This window comes from Nomascus leucogenys, chromosome 4 (assembly GCF_006542625.1).
Source record: "Nomascus leucogenys isolate Asia chromosome 4, Asia_NLE_v1, whole genome shotgun sequence".
In the NCBI taxonomy this organism is placed as follows: Eukaryota; Metazoa; Chordata; class Mammalia; order Primates; family Hylobatidae; genus Nomascus; species Nomascus leucogenys.
Window position 1 is genome coordinate 31,445,615 of NC_044384.1, and position 15,445 is coordinate 31,461,059.

The 15,445-nt window shown below is 41.7% G+C and overlaps 1 protein-coding gene across 4 annotated transcripts in view; it reads left to right on the forward strand.

Annotated features, from left to right (window-relative positions):
- The window catches only part of ZBTB7C (zinc finger and BTB domain containing 7C), a 395,502-nt gene that overhangs the window by 144,976 nt on the left and 235,081 nt on the right, over nt 1-15,445 (forward strand). The gene's annotated exons all lie outside the window — the stretch shown is intronic.

Genomic DNA, 15,445 nt, shown 5'->3' on the forward strand with positions numbered 1-15,445 from the left:
CACCAAATCTGCTGATGGCTTGATCTTGGACTTCCCAGCTACTAGAACTGTGAGCAATAAATTTCAGTTGCTTACAAATTACCCAGTCTAAGATATTTTGTTATAGCATCACAATGGACTAGTATAATATGCATATGTATATAGATGCATAGATAGATATATCTACATATATATTTTTATCTACACCCACATTTACATGTATATGTCTTGACAAGGATGCTTTCCTTGACAAACTTTAGTCAGGCTCCTCCAAGCCCTCTTCTAGCCTAGGCCTTGACCTTGGCCAGCTGAGGCCAGTTTTAGCAAAGAATCCTGCTAAGCCAGTTTATTGAGAATCCCCCCCACCCTTGATATCTGATTACCCTTGATATCTAATCAAGTTCCTCATCCCTCACCCTTGATATCTAAGCCCTCAGCTTGCCTTTAGCAAGAATCCTGTTAAGCCAGTTTAGCAAGAATACCCTGCCCTTGATGTCTAATCAAGTTCTTCTTAGTTATTTCCACGCACTGGCCCCCTCACTTTGCTCCTTGGCTATAAATCCCCAGCTGTCTCTGCTGTATTCAAAGTTGAGCTCAGTTCTGCGCTGAAGTCTCTCTCCCCCAATGTGACAGCTTGAATAAAATTTGTCTTGCCATTTTAAACAAGTGTCTCATGCAAAATTTTCTTTCATAGTCTTCTGTGTCTATATAGTGAATACATTAGTAAATGAATGACATGGGGCTGGAGAAGTGCTTGTAATTGTGAAAAGTGTCCTGTTGGACTTTGAAACTCAATGCTTAAACAAGTGCATGGCCTGCTATTCCCAAAGATTTCACCTCAAACTTGTTCTCATTTGCCTATGGAAAGTAGCTTTGCTAAATATTGTGCCCAGTTGCCAAAATGGCTGATATATCTTGAATGCTGGCCTATGGAGAGTACTTGCAATTCACATCTGTGAGACAGAGACATTTAGAAGCTAGAAATCTACAAGGCCTTTTGTCTTAGTCCATTTGGGCTGCTATCACAGAATACCATAAACTGGGTGACTTACCAACAAAAGACATTAGTTTCTCACAGTTCTAGAGGCTGGGAAGTCCAAGATCAAGGTGCTAGTAGATTTGGTGTCTGGTGAGGGGCTGCATGCTGGCTTACAACCAGTTGTTCATTGCTGTGTTCTCACGTGGTGTAAGGGTCGGGGGAGCTTTCCAGGGGTCTCTTTTATGAAAGTTCTAATCCCATTCAGGAGGGCTCCACCCTCATGACCTAATGACCTCCCAAAGGCTCCACCACCTTCTAACACTATCTCCTTGGGAGTTAGGATATCAACATGTGAGTTTGATGGAGACACATATTGATGTGTCTTTCAACCTGCAAACCAGAACGTGATGTGCTCAGAGGAACCCTTGGGGAGAAGCCATGGTGAGTGAGAGTGGGAAGGAGAATTTGGGTTTCCTTTATTCCTCTGGCCTTGGTTACCATATTGATAACAATGAAGACCCAGTCGTGAAAAGACTTTGCTGCCAGACTAAAATGCATTTCACTTTATGCAAACTCCAGCTGAGAGTGTGGTGCCAGGCCACTCTTTATCCCTGCCAATTAGTTTTAGTTGAGTAGAACTGTTCAGGGGGGACTTGCTGTCAAGCAGTGAACACATGCCTTATCTGATGCTGGATTAATTGTTGCCAGGGATTGGTCAGTGATGACAGTGGGAAGGCCTGGACAAGGAACGGAAGAGAAAACTTCCTGTCATGTGGTTTCTGTGGTGCTGAGGGGGTATCTGATGAGCAATGGAGGAGGCTGGGCTAGAAAAAGATGACCTTGTGCTTTGATCTAACTTGACCTACAGCAGAAGCTAATCATGAGTCAAAGAGGCAGGTACCAGGGTGTTCACTGCAGCCATATTTGCAGCAGTGAAAATGGAAACAAACATCAAATGACCTCAGTGTCTATTAGTAGAGGAAATGTTGAGCTATAGAGTGCTATGTAATACTTTAAAGGAATGGGGTGGAGCCTATTAGGATATGTGTCCCATTGAAGACCCAATGTCCTTTTATTAGAACACATATCTTATAATATTCCTTTTGCTAGCCTGAAATGAGACTCATAAATACATGTAAACCTACCTATACATAAAACTAAAAAAAAAATCCATTCTATGTAGCTACCTATAACATTAAACAGAAATAAAAGGAAAGTAACTTGTAATAAAATTGTATGTATTTCACTCTGTCAGTGCTTAGGCAGGAGTAGACTAGGGGACATGATGAAGTGGCCAGAAGCTTGCCCCTGTGCCTGGAGCCACTGATTTGGTACGGATGCTAGGGGGGTTGTGTGGACAGCTCAGTTACTGAGAGCAGCACTGCTATTGCAATGAGATTTCTTTTACAATGATGAGTAAATCCTGCTAAAATTATGAACAAAACAAAGTCTGTTTCTCTGCAGTGCTAGAATGCAGGTCAAGTCTTGGCTGGGTGGGATTGTGGAGGCATTGCAGGTTATTTGGCACCCGCATTTCCAACACCCAGGGTGTAGTAGTGCCTGTGTTAAGAACCGCAGGCTCCTGCCACCTGCTTGTTCTATGGATGAAGAGACTGAAGAGACTGGGGTTAAAGGCCTAATAGGGACCAGAAACCAAGACCCTGGCAATAGTACTTCTCAGTTGCCTCCTGGGTGCCTTCCTCCGTGCTGAGGAGTTGTGGGATGGGAGGCCTGGGTGTTGATGGGTCCTAGCTCTGTCGACCACTTAAACCTCTCTAAGCATCAGCTTTATTTCATTTTAAAATTATTTTTGAATTTTTAAAATTTTGAAGCAATCTCAAACTTATAGAAAAGGCACAAATGCAGTACAAGGAAAGGAGCCTTCCCTCACCCCTGAACCATTTGCGAGTAAATTGCCAGCCTGATGCTCCTTCATCCCAGAATATTATTTAGTGTGCATTTCCTACAAACGAGAACATTCTCCTATAGAACCACACCACAGCCACCAAAACCAGGAAATTCACACTAATTTGCTGCTGCTTCATAATCCTCAGACCCTCATTAAGTTGTGCAAGTGTCTCAATGATGTCGTTTTAGCAAAAGGGCCCAGTACAGAATCACAAGGTGCAGCGAGTTGACACGTGTCTTTAGCCTCCTGAACTCTGTGAGCAGTTTCTCAGGCTTTCCCTGACTCCCATGGACTGAACGCTATTTTGTTGAATACAGGCCAGTTACTTTGTAAGTGCCCCTCATTTAGGGTTTGTCTGATGTTGGCATGATTAGATTCAAGAGGTGCCTCTTTTACAGGATGGCCGTAGGAGCAATGCCATGTCCTTCCCATTGTCAGTTTTATTTTCAATGTGATCATAAGAAAAACTGGGCTCCTTTACTGCACCCTCCCCACAGGCCAGCACTGGGCTCAGTGCTTTACCTGCGTGATCTCATTTAGTTCTATTCTGGGGTATGTTCTGTTACAATCCCTGTTCTAGAGACGAGCAAACTGGCTCAGAGAGCATAAGTAACTTGCCCAGCTTAAGTGAAAATCCGAGATGAACCAAGACTTGAACTCCCGTGTTCTAGCTTCAGAATTGCTGAACATATTGACTATTGTCAAAGAAAACCATAGCCAGACACTAAAGAGATAAAGACATATTTTAATCAGAAACTATTGCAATAAGAGAAAAGAGACTTCACGATAGAACTAAGCTCAATCCCAAATACAACAAGGACAATTGGGAACTTACAGTCAAAGAGCAGAGTTGTAGGAGCAGAGTTAGAAAATTACTAGTGGAGACATCAAGGGTAGAGGGACTCTTGACAAACAAACCTAACAGGATTCTTGCCAAAGGCAGGCCAGGTGATTAGATATCAAGGATAGGGTTGATTCTTGCTAAAACTAGGCTTTTCAGTTCTATTAGAGACCTCCCTGGCACCTCCAGGACTAGAAGGCAGATCCCTCCTCCTACCCCATCTCCACCCATTGTCTCTCTCCCAGAGAGGTGGGTCTCACTTCACCGTGAGCTTCCCAAGTGGCGTAACCGTTCTGTCTTTTACTTTCTCATCTGCAACCAAGGACTGGGATCCCTGTCTTTCCACTTTGCTTGTGGTGGGGGTTGATTGAGACGACAGATGGAAAAGAGCTTTGCAAAGTGCCCTGTGAAGGTAGACAATTCCACAGGCTGCCCTTTTGGCTGATTCCCAGGCACAGTCCATTGGGGGAGTGTCTGCCACATGAAGATGTAGTTAGTCACCATTCACCGTGTGAGCAGACCATTTGGTGGGAGCTGGCCGGGTTAGGGGGAGGGTGATGCCAAGGAGGCTGTTGCCATGGTGACTTGGTGGTAGCCCTTCCCAGCCTCCCTTAACCGAACCCCTGCAGCCATGTTTCCAAAGCACTGCTTTCCAGCACATTGGAAAGCTATTTCTACCTCTCTGAAACCTGGATCGTGTCTGACAGCTGAAACCCAGCCTCTCAGAAGACCCCAGAAGGTCCTTCATCAAGCCAAGCCTGGAGAGTGGGGCTCTGGCTTCCCAGAGCAGGCAGGCAAGCCTGGCTGCATCTGTGAGGATGTGCAGTGACACGGAGCCAGCTGTGGGGAGTGACATGCGGCGAGTGCTCCTTTCTTTGTTTCTCCGTGATTTATCCCAGTTGTGCTCATAAAGGTGATTTCATTCTGTGGTCATTTTAAACAATGAGCAGCTCAGTCTTATTTGCCCCATGATTACAGCTCAGCTTCTGACTGTAATTGATGTTAGCCAGGCTGGCTAATGTAATATCTTATGAAGACTGGCTCATTAATTGACTGTAGAGATGTCACCCACACACTGGAGGTATTAACAGTCACAGGCCTTAGGTAGTGCTGACTCAGCAATGGCGGGACTGCAGATTTCTGTTCCTTCTTTTAGGATGAAGTCCCAACAGTTGGATTACTAGGTTATAGGGTACAGATATCTTTATAGGTCTTGATGTGTTTTGCTAAATATTTTACCCAAATATTGTACCAGATTTTAATGTCACTAGCCATTTACGAATGTTCTCACTTGTCTACAGTCCTACCAGCATTTGATTTATTAACTCCATTTGGGGGGCTAATTTATAACTACAAAATCGTATATTATTGCCTTACATTGCATTTGGGGGGCTTGAGTGGTTTAATTTGCATATCTTTGATTACTAATGTATTACTAACTATTTAATATGTTGGTTTATGATTTGTTTTTCCTCCTATGTATTGTCTGTTTATATCCTTGGCTCCTTTCTGCTGAGTTTTTTTTTTTTTTTTTTTAGCAGCTTTATTGTCACCAAGGAGCCACAGGGACATGAATAGACACAGTTCCCAGTGTCGAAAGCGAGATAGCTCACCCTCTCAGGACTGCTGTGGAAGGTTGTGGAGAGAGGCCAGGAAGGAGGTCAGGAAGGTCATTTTCGGGACACCAGAGAGCTCAGCTGCATGCATTCATTAAGTACATTTTTTAAGGTCCTCTATTCCTTTGAGAAAATGAAGAGACAGTTCTGTTTTCTCTAATCCTTAACTCTGATGTCTGGACGAGTGGCTGCAGAGTGGATGCAGAGATGAGCACAGTATGATGCTGCCCTCAGGTTGCTGATGATTGCAAGGAGGCTGCACCAGCATCTCCCTGCCCACACGAGTTGCTTGTGCTGGTGCCACGTGAGTGGTGCTACTTGCAAGTGTACTGGGGGCCCAGAGGACAGAAAGATCCACGTGGGCTGAGACAGTCAGGGTGTGGGGGATGGTCCTGAAGAATGGGTAAGATTTAGCCAGAAGGAGAGACCTGAAAGCCTTGCTAGGTGGGGGAAAGTGTCTGCCAAGCACTGGGGACAGGAAATTTTATGGTGTTTGTGGGACCATGAGGAGTTGAATCAGGCTGGAGCACATGGTTTCCATGGGAGCTGGGGCCACTCTAGGCCAGAGAGGAACAGTGGCTCATGTTATGAGCAACCTGGGCCAGGCCAGGTGCAGGTTACCCTGAGTGGGCACAGAAGGCATTCTGGTGGTAGGAGCATGAGAAGACAGAGTGGATACAAGGTGGACAGCTCTGCAGCGAGGCCCAGCCGGTGCTCTTGGCTCGCAGATTCTGCCTCCAATAATACTGGCTGCTGGGCACTGTCAGGCTCTGTGACTGGTCTGGGGCATGCTCTGTAGGCTGGTCTTGGTGGAGCCTGAAACTGCCCCATCTGGCCACATAGCCCTAAAGACAAAACCTAGCAACACGGAGTGACATGGACGTGTAGTCTTCTCGAACTTAAATTGGGTTAGTGGTTGTGTGTTAATGTGTTCCCGTCTGTTGGGCATGTTACACAGGAAAGAAAGGCTGGGTAACGTTTCTCTGTGTGCTGATCATTTCCTTATTTATAAAGTAAGTCTGTAGGGCTTACTCCAAGATGAGACCACTCTACACTGGTGCTGTTTTCTGAGCATTTCCATGTCATCTGTATGAGCCTTGGCTTCATATACTGCCTGGTGTTTGTCTTGGAGGGTTTCTTGTGGGTAGGCCTCATCTCCCTAGTGAGACAGCAAGCTCTCTGAGGATAGGGAAGTAGCAGACTTCTTCCCAGAATCCCAGCAGGGCAGGACCACAGGGTGTGGACACCGTAAGTGGTTAAGATATCCCTGTTGCTTGGTTATGGGCCACCTTCCAAGTACTTCATCCTTCAACTTCACTGAACTCTCCTGAGGCTGGAAGCATGAAGTGCTAGGGTGGACCATGAGCCAGGGAGCTTGGGTTGACATCCAGCTCTGCCGTCCTCTCGCTGTGCAGCCTTGAGCCGGTCATTTTACTCTCCTGTGCCTCAGTTTCCCCAGCTGTACAATGAGACAGTCATTGAAAATGGAGGTAAGGATATTTCAGATTCTTTTCCATGTTCATGCTTTCTTCACATACTCCTGTGACTTTCTGGGGATGTGAATCCTAGCCCTGTGACTAGATATACTGGAATGTCCCAGAGGATAGGGAAGAGGACCTTTGTCCCCTCTGCACCTTCCTTCTGGCCCTTCTGCTCTGCCTGCATCCACAGATGCTAAGATGGCTCCAGTTCAAGGTATTCTGTGCAAGGAATGCCAAGGCCAGACCTGCCTCTTCCATTTGGTGCAGAAAATAGATCTTAATGATGATGTGGAAGATTCAGAGTGCTCACATCCCCAAAATGCCTTTCCATGACCACCATGTCCTGCTTAATGGAGTATTTGGGGAGCCCACAGAGCCTGAGCTGATGCCGCCTGGCACTTGCTTCGTAAGAAGCAGCGACAGCCAGAGCTTAGGGTCTATTTGGGAGCCTAGTGTCCATGCTGTGAAGATGCTCTGTGATGCACGGAGTGACTCAGAGGCGAGGATTCCAGGCAGAGCTGTTGGGTGGGGGTCTAGGGTGGGAATCAGGGGTATCCTTCAGATGAACTCTTATTTTGCACAACATCATCCTATGAGAACAACTCTCTCTGGAGCCAGTGACTTAGTGCAGTCTTTCCCACTGCAGCGCCAAGCCATTATTATGCACCACGGCAATAACCATCACCATGATAATAACAAAAGTCCATTTGTTCAGTCTCTTAACTTGGAAATAAATAAGACAGCTGATCCAGTGTGAGCTCCAGCTCTAGTCTATCTGCCCCATCATCACTTAATAACGATCACGGAGCCCCTGTGTGCACACGGCGCCCTGCCCAGCACTTGAGATATTAAATCCACCTAGAAACAGGGTATAATAATGCTGACCCCGCAGGGATGTTCCAAGAATTAATTCCTGTGGGCTCTCCATTCCGCTTTTCTCCAACACATTCAATCTTAGGAACCCAAGAGTTGGTGACATTTATCCCATGAATTAAAACATTCTGCTGTTGCCCCTGGAACTCTTCATTACAATCCTGAGTCAATCAATGGCAGAGAGGAATACTATTTATTAGTTAAGTGGCTGCTATTGAATTCTTAATTTAAGTGGCTTTTAATTCAGTGTTTTCCTTGCTGCCCTTCATTTTGCCCTTGCTCATACAAATTTGCCCATTAAAGCCTGGTGTGGGGCCATGCTGATGCCTTTTATCTTGATTTTGTTGTGTTTTATTTTCTGGAGAACAGTTTTCAGTGGAGGAGAAAGCAAGACGCTCAGAGTAGACAGGGAGGCCAGATCACCAGGCCTAGGGCAGGCTTTGCTGCCAGGAGCAAGGACGTCAAAATGGCTTTTCAGATAAGGTCTTATGGCGAACATGGCCTTCACTGGTGTCTTGTGCTTTGGTTTTGCCAACTCAAAAACTTTACTACAGTTCTCGCACCAGATATGAGTCACAGAGCTAGTAGGTGGGATGTGTTGACCATCTCCCTGACCGGAAGGGGGCTCTTGAGTGGTGGCTGTTGCAGTCTGCCTTGATCTGCTGCATCTCCAGGAGGTTACCCAGGCTGATCACAGCCACTTCTTGCTGTAGCGCATGTTGTTTTCAACAGCTTTATTGGGATATAACTGAATTACAATTAATTGCACATGGTTAAAGTGGACAATTTGGTAAGTTTAGACTTATGCATACACCTATGACATCATCACCACATCAAAATAATAGACGTATCCTTCATCCCAAAAGTTTCCTATGTCCCCTTGTGATCATACCCTCCCACTCGTAGTGCCCAGGGGGAAGGGAATGCTCGGTGACAGATCTTCTCTCTGTGATTACAGATTATTTGCATTTTCTAGAATTTTATATAAATAGGCTCACACAGCATGTAATCTTTTTATGCAGTTTCTCTCACTCAACATAGTTATTTTGAGATTAATACAAGTTGTTGCATGTATCAATAGTTCATTCACTTTTATTGCTGAGCAGTATTCCATGGTTGTTTATCCATTTGCCTGTTGATAGACATTTGGGCAGTTTCCAGTTTTGGGCTATTACGAATAAAGTTTCTATGAACATTCATGTATGAGTCTGTGTGGATATGTTTTCATTTCCCTTGGACACGTACCTAGGAAGGGAATGACTGGACTGTGTGGTAGTATATCTTTAACTTGTTAAGAAACTGCCAAACTACTTACCAAAATAGTTGTGCCATTTTCCATTCCTATCAGTGATACAGGAGAGTCCTAGTTGGTCTATATTGTCCTCGATATTTGGTATTCGCAGTCTTCTTATTTTCACCATTCTAATTGTTGTGGAGGGATATATCGTTGTGGTTTTGATTTTCATGTCCCTTATAACTAATGACACAGAACATTTTTCATGTGTTTACTTGCCATTCATAAATTTTTTTTTTTTTTTGGTAAAGTTCTGTTCAAATCTTTTGCCCATTTGAGGGACAGTTGTTTGATTTCTTATTATTGAGCTTTGGGAATTGTATACTCCAGATATGTGGGTTGCATGTTTCTCACCTTCTGCAGTTTATCTTTTCATTCTCTTCATGGTATCTTAAAAGGACCAAAGTTCTAAATTTTTATGAAGTCCAATTTTTCAGTTTTTTTTTCTTTTATGTATAGTGCTTTTTGTGTCATATCTAAGACGTTATTGCCTAACTGAAGGTCAGAAAGATTTTTCTCTTGTTTTTGTCAAAAAATTCTATAGTTTTAGGTTTTACATTAAGGACAGTGGTCCCTTTTGAGTTTATTTTGTGTATGGTAGAAGGTATATATTCAGCTTTTTTGCAAAAGAATATCTCATTGTTTCATCAAAATTTGTTGAAAAGACTATCCTTTTCCCATTGAATTGCTTTTACACTCTTGTCAAAAATCAATTGTTTGTGGCTGGGCATGGTGGCTCATGCCTGTAATCCCAGCACTTTGAGAGGCTGAGACAAGCAGATTATTTGTGCTCAGTAGTTCAAAGCCAGCCTGGGCAACATGGTGAAACCCCGTCTCTACTAAAAATACAAAAATTAGCCGGGTGTGGTGGCATGCGCCTGTAGTCCCAGCCACTTGGGAGGCTGAGGCCTGAGAATCGCTTAAACCTGGGAGGTGGAGGTTGCAGTGAGCTGAGGTCGCACCACTGCACTCCACCCTGGGCAACAGAGCAAGACTCAGTGTCCAAAAAAAAAGGCGGGGCACAGTGGCTTACACCTGTAATCCCAGCACTTTGGGAGGCTGAGGCAAGCGGATCACCTGAGGTCAGGGGTTCCAGATCAGCCCTGGTCAAAACAGCAAAACCCATCTCTACTAAAAATACAAGATTAGTGGAGCGTGGTGGTGTATGCCTGTAATCCCAGTTACTCAGGAGGCTGAGACAGGGAGAATCGTTTGGACGTGGGAGGTAGAGGTTGCAGTGAGCCAAGATCATGCCATTGCACTCCAGCCTGGGTGACAGAGCGGGACTCTGTCTCAAAAAAAAAAAAAAAAAAAAAAGTGTGCTGGGATTTTGATTGGGATTGCATTGAATCTACAGATCAATTTGGGGGATAATTGACATATCAATAATCTTCCAACCTATGAACATGTTGTATTTAGATCTTTAATTTTCTGGCACTATTTATAGTTCTTAAAACAGATTTTGCACATCTATTGTTGCATTTATTACTGAGCATTTCATATATTTTGGTGTTACTGTCAGTAGCTTTTCTTATTTCAATTTCCTATTGTTGCTAGTATGTAGGAATACAATTAATATTTATATATTGATCTTATATATCGCAAACGTGGTACCACTCTCTTACTAGTTCTAGTAGCTTTTGGGGGATTTCATTGTATTTTCTACATAGATAATCATGGTGTCTGTGAATAAAAGCGGTCTTACTTTTGCTCCAATCTGGATGCTTTTTACTTCTTTTCTGATTGCACTGGCTAGAACATTCAGGACAATGTTGAATAGGAGTAGTTAGAGTGAATAGCCTTGACTTTTTTTCTGATCTTAGAAGAAAAACATTCAGTTGTTCATCATTAAATATGATGTTAGTTATAGGTTTGTTTATACATGTTAGTAGGTTGAAGAAGTTTCTTTCTATTCCAAGCGTATTTTTGTTTTCTGTTTTTTTCCTAGAGATGGGGTCTTACTCTGTCACTCAGGCTGGAGTGCAGTGGTGCAATCATAGCTCACTGGAGCCTTGAACTCCTGGGCTCAAGTGATTCTCCTGCCTCAGTCTCTTAAGTAGGTGGGATTATAGGTGCAAGCTACCATGCCCAGCTGATATTTATTGATAGGTTTTTTTTTCTTAATCAGAAATGGATGTTTGATTTTATCAAATGCTTTTTCTGCATCTATTTGCATGATCCTAGTTTTTTTTTTTCAGCTTGTTAATACGGTGCCTTACACTGATTTTCAAACGTTAAACCAACCTTTCAATCCTGAGATAAATACCACTTAGTCCTGATATTTTATCCTTTTAAAATATTGTCAAATTCTATTTGCTGAAATTTCATTTACAATTTCCGTATCTTGTTCATGAAGGATATTAGTCTGTAGTTTTCTTTTCTTGTAATGTTTTGTCTGGTTTTGCTGTCAGAGTAATGCTGCCTCATGGAATGAGTTGGGAAATATTCCCTTCCCTTCAGTTTTCTGGAAGAGCTCGTGTAGAATTAGCATAATTTCTTCTTTAAATGGTAGAATTTACCAGTGAAGCCAGCTGGGTCTAAAATTTTCTTTATGGGAAAGTTTTTAAGTACACATTTAATTACCTTAATAGATATATGGCTTTAAAGGGTATCTCTTTATTGTTTAGTTTTTGGTTCAAGTTTTTCAAAGCTCTGTTATTGGGTGTATAGTAGTTTCCAATTGTTATGTCCTCCTCTTGATGAATTGATCCTTTTATCATTATGGAATTTTCTCTTTATTCCTGGTAATATTTTTGCTCTGAAATCTACTTTGTCTGACACTAATATAACTAGTCTAGCTTTCTTTTCATTAGTATTAGCTTGGTATATATTTTTGATCCTTTTTATTTTCATCTTTTTTTATATTTAAAGTGGGTTTCAGTTTATAGTTGGGTCTTCCTTTATATACAATCTAACAATCTCTGCCTTTTAATTATAGTGTTTAGATCACTTATGTTTAATGTGATTATTGATGTTTAGATTTAGAGTTATCATCTTTCTATTCGTTTTCTATTCATCTCTTCTATTATTTGTTCAATTTTTCCTCTTTTTATGCCTTCCTTTGTTCTGAATATTTTTGTGATTCCCTTTTATCTCCTTTGTTAACTACCTGTATTTCCCGTATTTGTATTACCTGTATTACCTCAGGTTGCTCTCAGGTTTATAATATATATCTGTAATTTCAAAGTCTACTTTCAAATGATATTATACCACTTCATGAATAGTATACAAACCTTACAATAGTACATTTTCATTTCTTTCCTTTTGACCTTAATGATAATATCGTCATACATTTTAATTTTACTTTTACATATGTTATAAACCCCCATTATATTGTTATTATTATGTGTAATTATCTTTTAAAATACAGATATAAATGCAAAAAACCATTTCTAAAGCTATCATTGCTTCGTCTAGATCCATATTTCCACCTGGCATCATTTTCATTGTGCTTGAAGAATGTCCTTTAATACTTCTTGTAATATGGGCCCTTCTATTTTTTTTTTTGAGCTTTTGTATGTATGAAAAAGTCTTTATTTTACCTTTGCTTTAGAAAGGCATTTTCACCATGTAGAAAATTCCAGGTTGACAATTTTTTCTTTCAGTATTTTAAAGATATTTCTCCACTGTCTTTTTGCCCACATTATTTTGTATGAGAAATCTGCTGTAATCCCTATAGTTTTTTCTGCATGTAATGTGTCTTCCCTTCCACTCACCCTGGTTGCTTTTAATATTTTGTCTTTATTATTGGTTTTGAACAATTTGATTATGACATGTCTTGGTATACCTTCTTCATATTTCTTATGTTTCACTTTTCTTGAGCTTCTTGGAACTGTGGGTTTATAGTTTTTTTAAAAAAATAAAGTTTAGTAATTTTTTGGCTATTATCTTTTCAAATACTTTATTCCTGTCCTCCAACTCTCTCCTTTCCTCTGGGGACTCTAATTACACATAGAACAAGCTGCTTGAAGTTGTCCCCACAGTGCACTTTTGCTCTGTGCATTTTTAAAATTCTTTATTCTCTATGTGTTTCTTTTTGGATAACCTCTATTGCTATGTATTCAAATTCCTTATTCTTTTTTGGAAAATAGGGGAGGGTGGAGGGAACAAAATCTTATCTGCTGTTGTTGGATTCTATCCAGTGTATTTTTCATCTGAAAAAGACTAAATTACAACACATCTGATTTAAAGATGTTAATTGGCTTTTATTTTCAATCTAGAATTGGGCGACACTTCATTCTACAAAATAGAATGAGTGTTCTAATGAGCTGAGCAGGGGAAGTTGGCTTGATAGACAGAAGGGCCCAGGAAAGAGAACCAAATAACAAAAATAGATTGGTCATTTCAAAGTTACTTTTCTTGTAAAGGTTAAAGCAGATAGGACTTTCTTATCATGCTGGCTAAAACTTCCCTATTTAGAGATTTGACTATTATATCTGTCTTTCTTAATTTCTTGGAAGGTCAGATAAACAACTTAGTTTCAGCTTGGTGGTGTGGAACTTCAGTGTGAGTGACTCCACTTTGGTTTGGTCTGTTGGGCCTACTGCAGGAGCTCAGTCCAAACCAATGGCCTCTTAGAAATTTTATTTAACACATTCTAAATATTGTAGTTTTCATCTCTAGAAGTTTTAGTCTTTTTATATCTTACTTTCTATATCTTAACTTTTTAAACATATGAAATACAGTTATAATACCTTTTTCATTGTCTTCCTCTGCTAATTCTAAGTTCTGGGTCAGTTTGGATTGATTGGCTTTTTCTCCTTAATATGGGCCATATTTTCCAGCTCCTTTGCATATCTGGTAATTTTGTATTGGATGCCAGACATTGTGAATTTTATCCTGTGTGCTGGACATTTTTGTATTCCTTTAAATTTTCTTGAGCTTTATTAAAGGGCTCAATTAAGATATTTGAAAAAGTTTGACCCTGTTGGACCTTGCTCATAAGATTTGTTCGGTGGGACTAGATTCACGTGTAGTCTAGGATAGTATTAAGATCTTTCTTAGTATTTTAGCCCTGTGAATTGTGAGGTTTTCAAGTCTGGCCAGTGGGAACAGCATTATTCCTGATCCATGTGAGCATCATGAACAAACCATAATAGGTTCATTGCCTGATGTGCATGGCAAGTCAGTACACTGAGATACTGGATTGCAGCAGGGAAAGGTTTAATCATAGGGCTACTGAATGAGGAGATGGGAGGAAACCTCAAATCTACCTCCCCAAGAAGTTTAGGACTGGGGTTTTTAAGGGCTTTGGAATGGGCTGAAGTGTGGAGATTGTTGATTGGTCCAAGAATGCAGGGTGAAGTTGAAGCGGTATTGTTGTCTGGGGTAAATACACGGGGTTCGTCGTCTTGTGTCAAGAAGATTAACAACATGGACACACACACATGGAGTGGGTTAAGGAGCGGAAAATTTAATAGGCAGAAGAAACGAGAGAGGAGGGTAGAGGTGTCCAAAAAAGGGAAAAGCGGCAGACTGCAGCAGATTTTATAGGCAGGCTTGAGGAGGCAGAGCCTGATTTACATAGGGCCCACAGATTGGTTCAACCATGTGTGATGTTTACATAGCACAGCGTGGGTGGGAGAAGGCTGATCACCCCACCCTAATCTTATTATGCAAATGGGCTTTCCACTTGGCCAAGGCCATCTTGTCTGCTCCTTACTGTACACGTGGCTGGCAAAGAGAGAAGGGAAGATGCAACTGCCATTTTGAACTTGCCTATTCCCAGGTAGTATTTTGCTGCTGGCATTCACCCATGTAAGCTTCCAGCTTTCTTGTCTATGTCTGCAGCTTGATTTTACAGGCTGCTCTTTATTAGAAAATGGTTTGGGGGCTGCTTTTCATTAAAAAGGAAAACCTTACCAAGAACTCCCATACCCTCACTATCTGCATAAGTAATTTCTTCTTAACTCCTATATCAGAGTCATGGGGCAAGGTGATGAAGAAACTGTATTCTCATGAGATTCACTTCTTCTATGGGCATCTTCAAGCTGGTTGGCATTAGCTGTTTTCCCGGAATTTAGGATCTAAAAAACAACTTAAGCAATTTTTGAGATCCTACCTTTTGGAACAATGGGGATGCAAGTGGTCAGTATCTAGTACTACTGTGACTTTCAGTTACAAGGAAGTAGGTCAAAGCACAGCCTGACTAATGCTTAATTATAACTATATTTCTGTCCAGAATTCTTGTTAACCCTATGAGGGTTACTTCAGTACTATTTCTTTTACCCCATTTCGGGTGGTTTCTTTTCCTGGCCTTGGGTATTTTCCTGACATGTTTGCACTAATCGGTACTCTCATGATTACTTGAGGGGAGCCCTCTACAGATCTCTGAGGTTCTTTCTCTCTCTTCTGTCTGGTGCTCTGTCCTGTGAACTTTAACTGCCTTGATCTCCCTGGATGCTCAGCTCTGTCTCTTCTACTCAGGAAGAATGCTGGTGCCTCAATTCTCCCTTCCTGCTCTATGGCCTGGA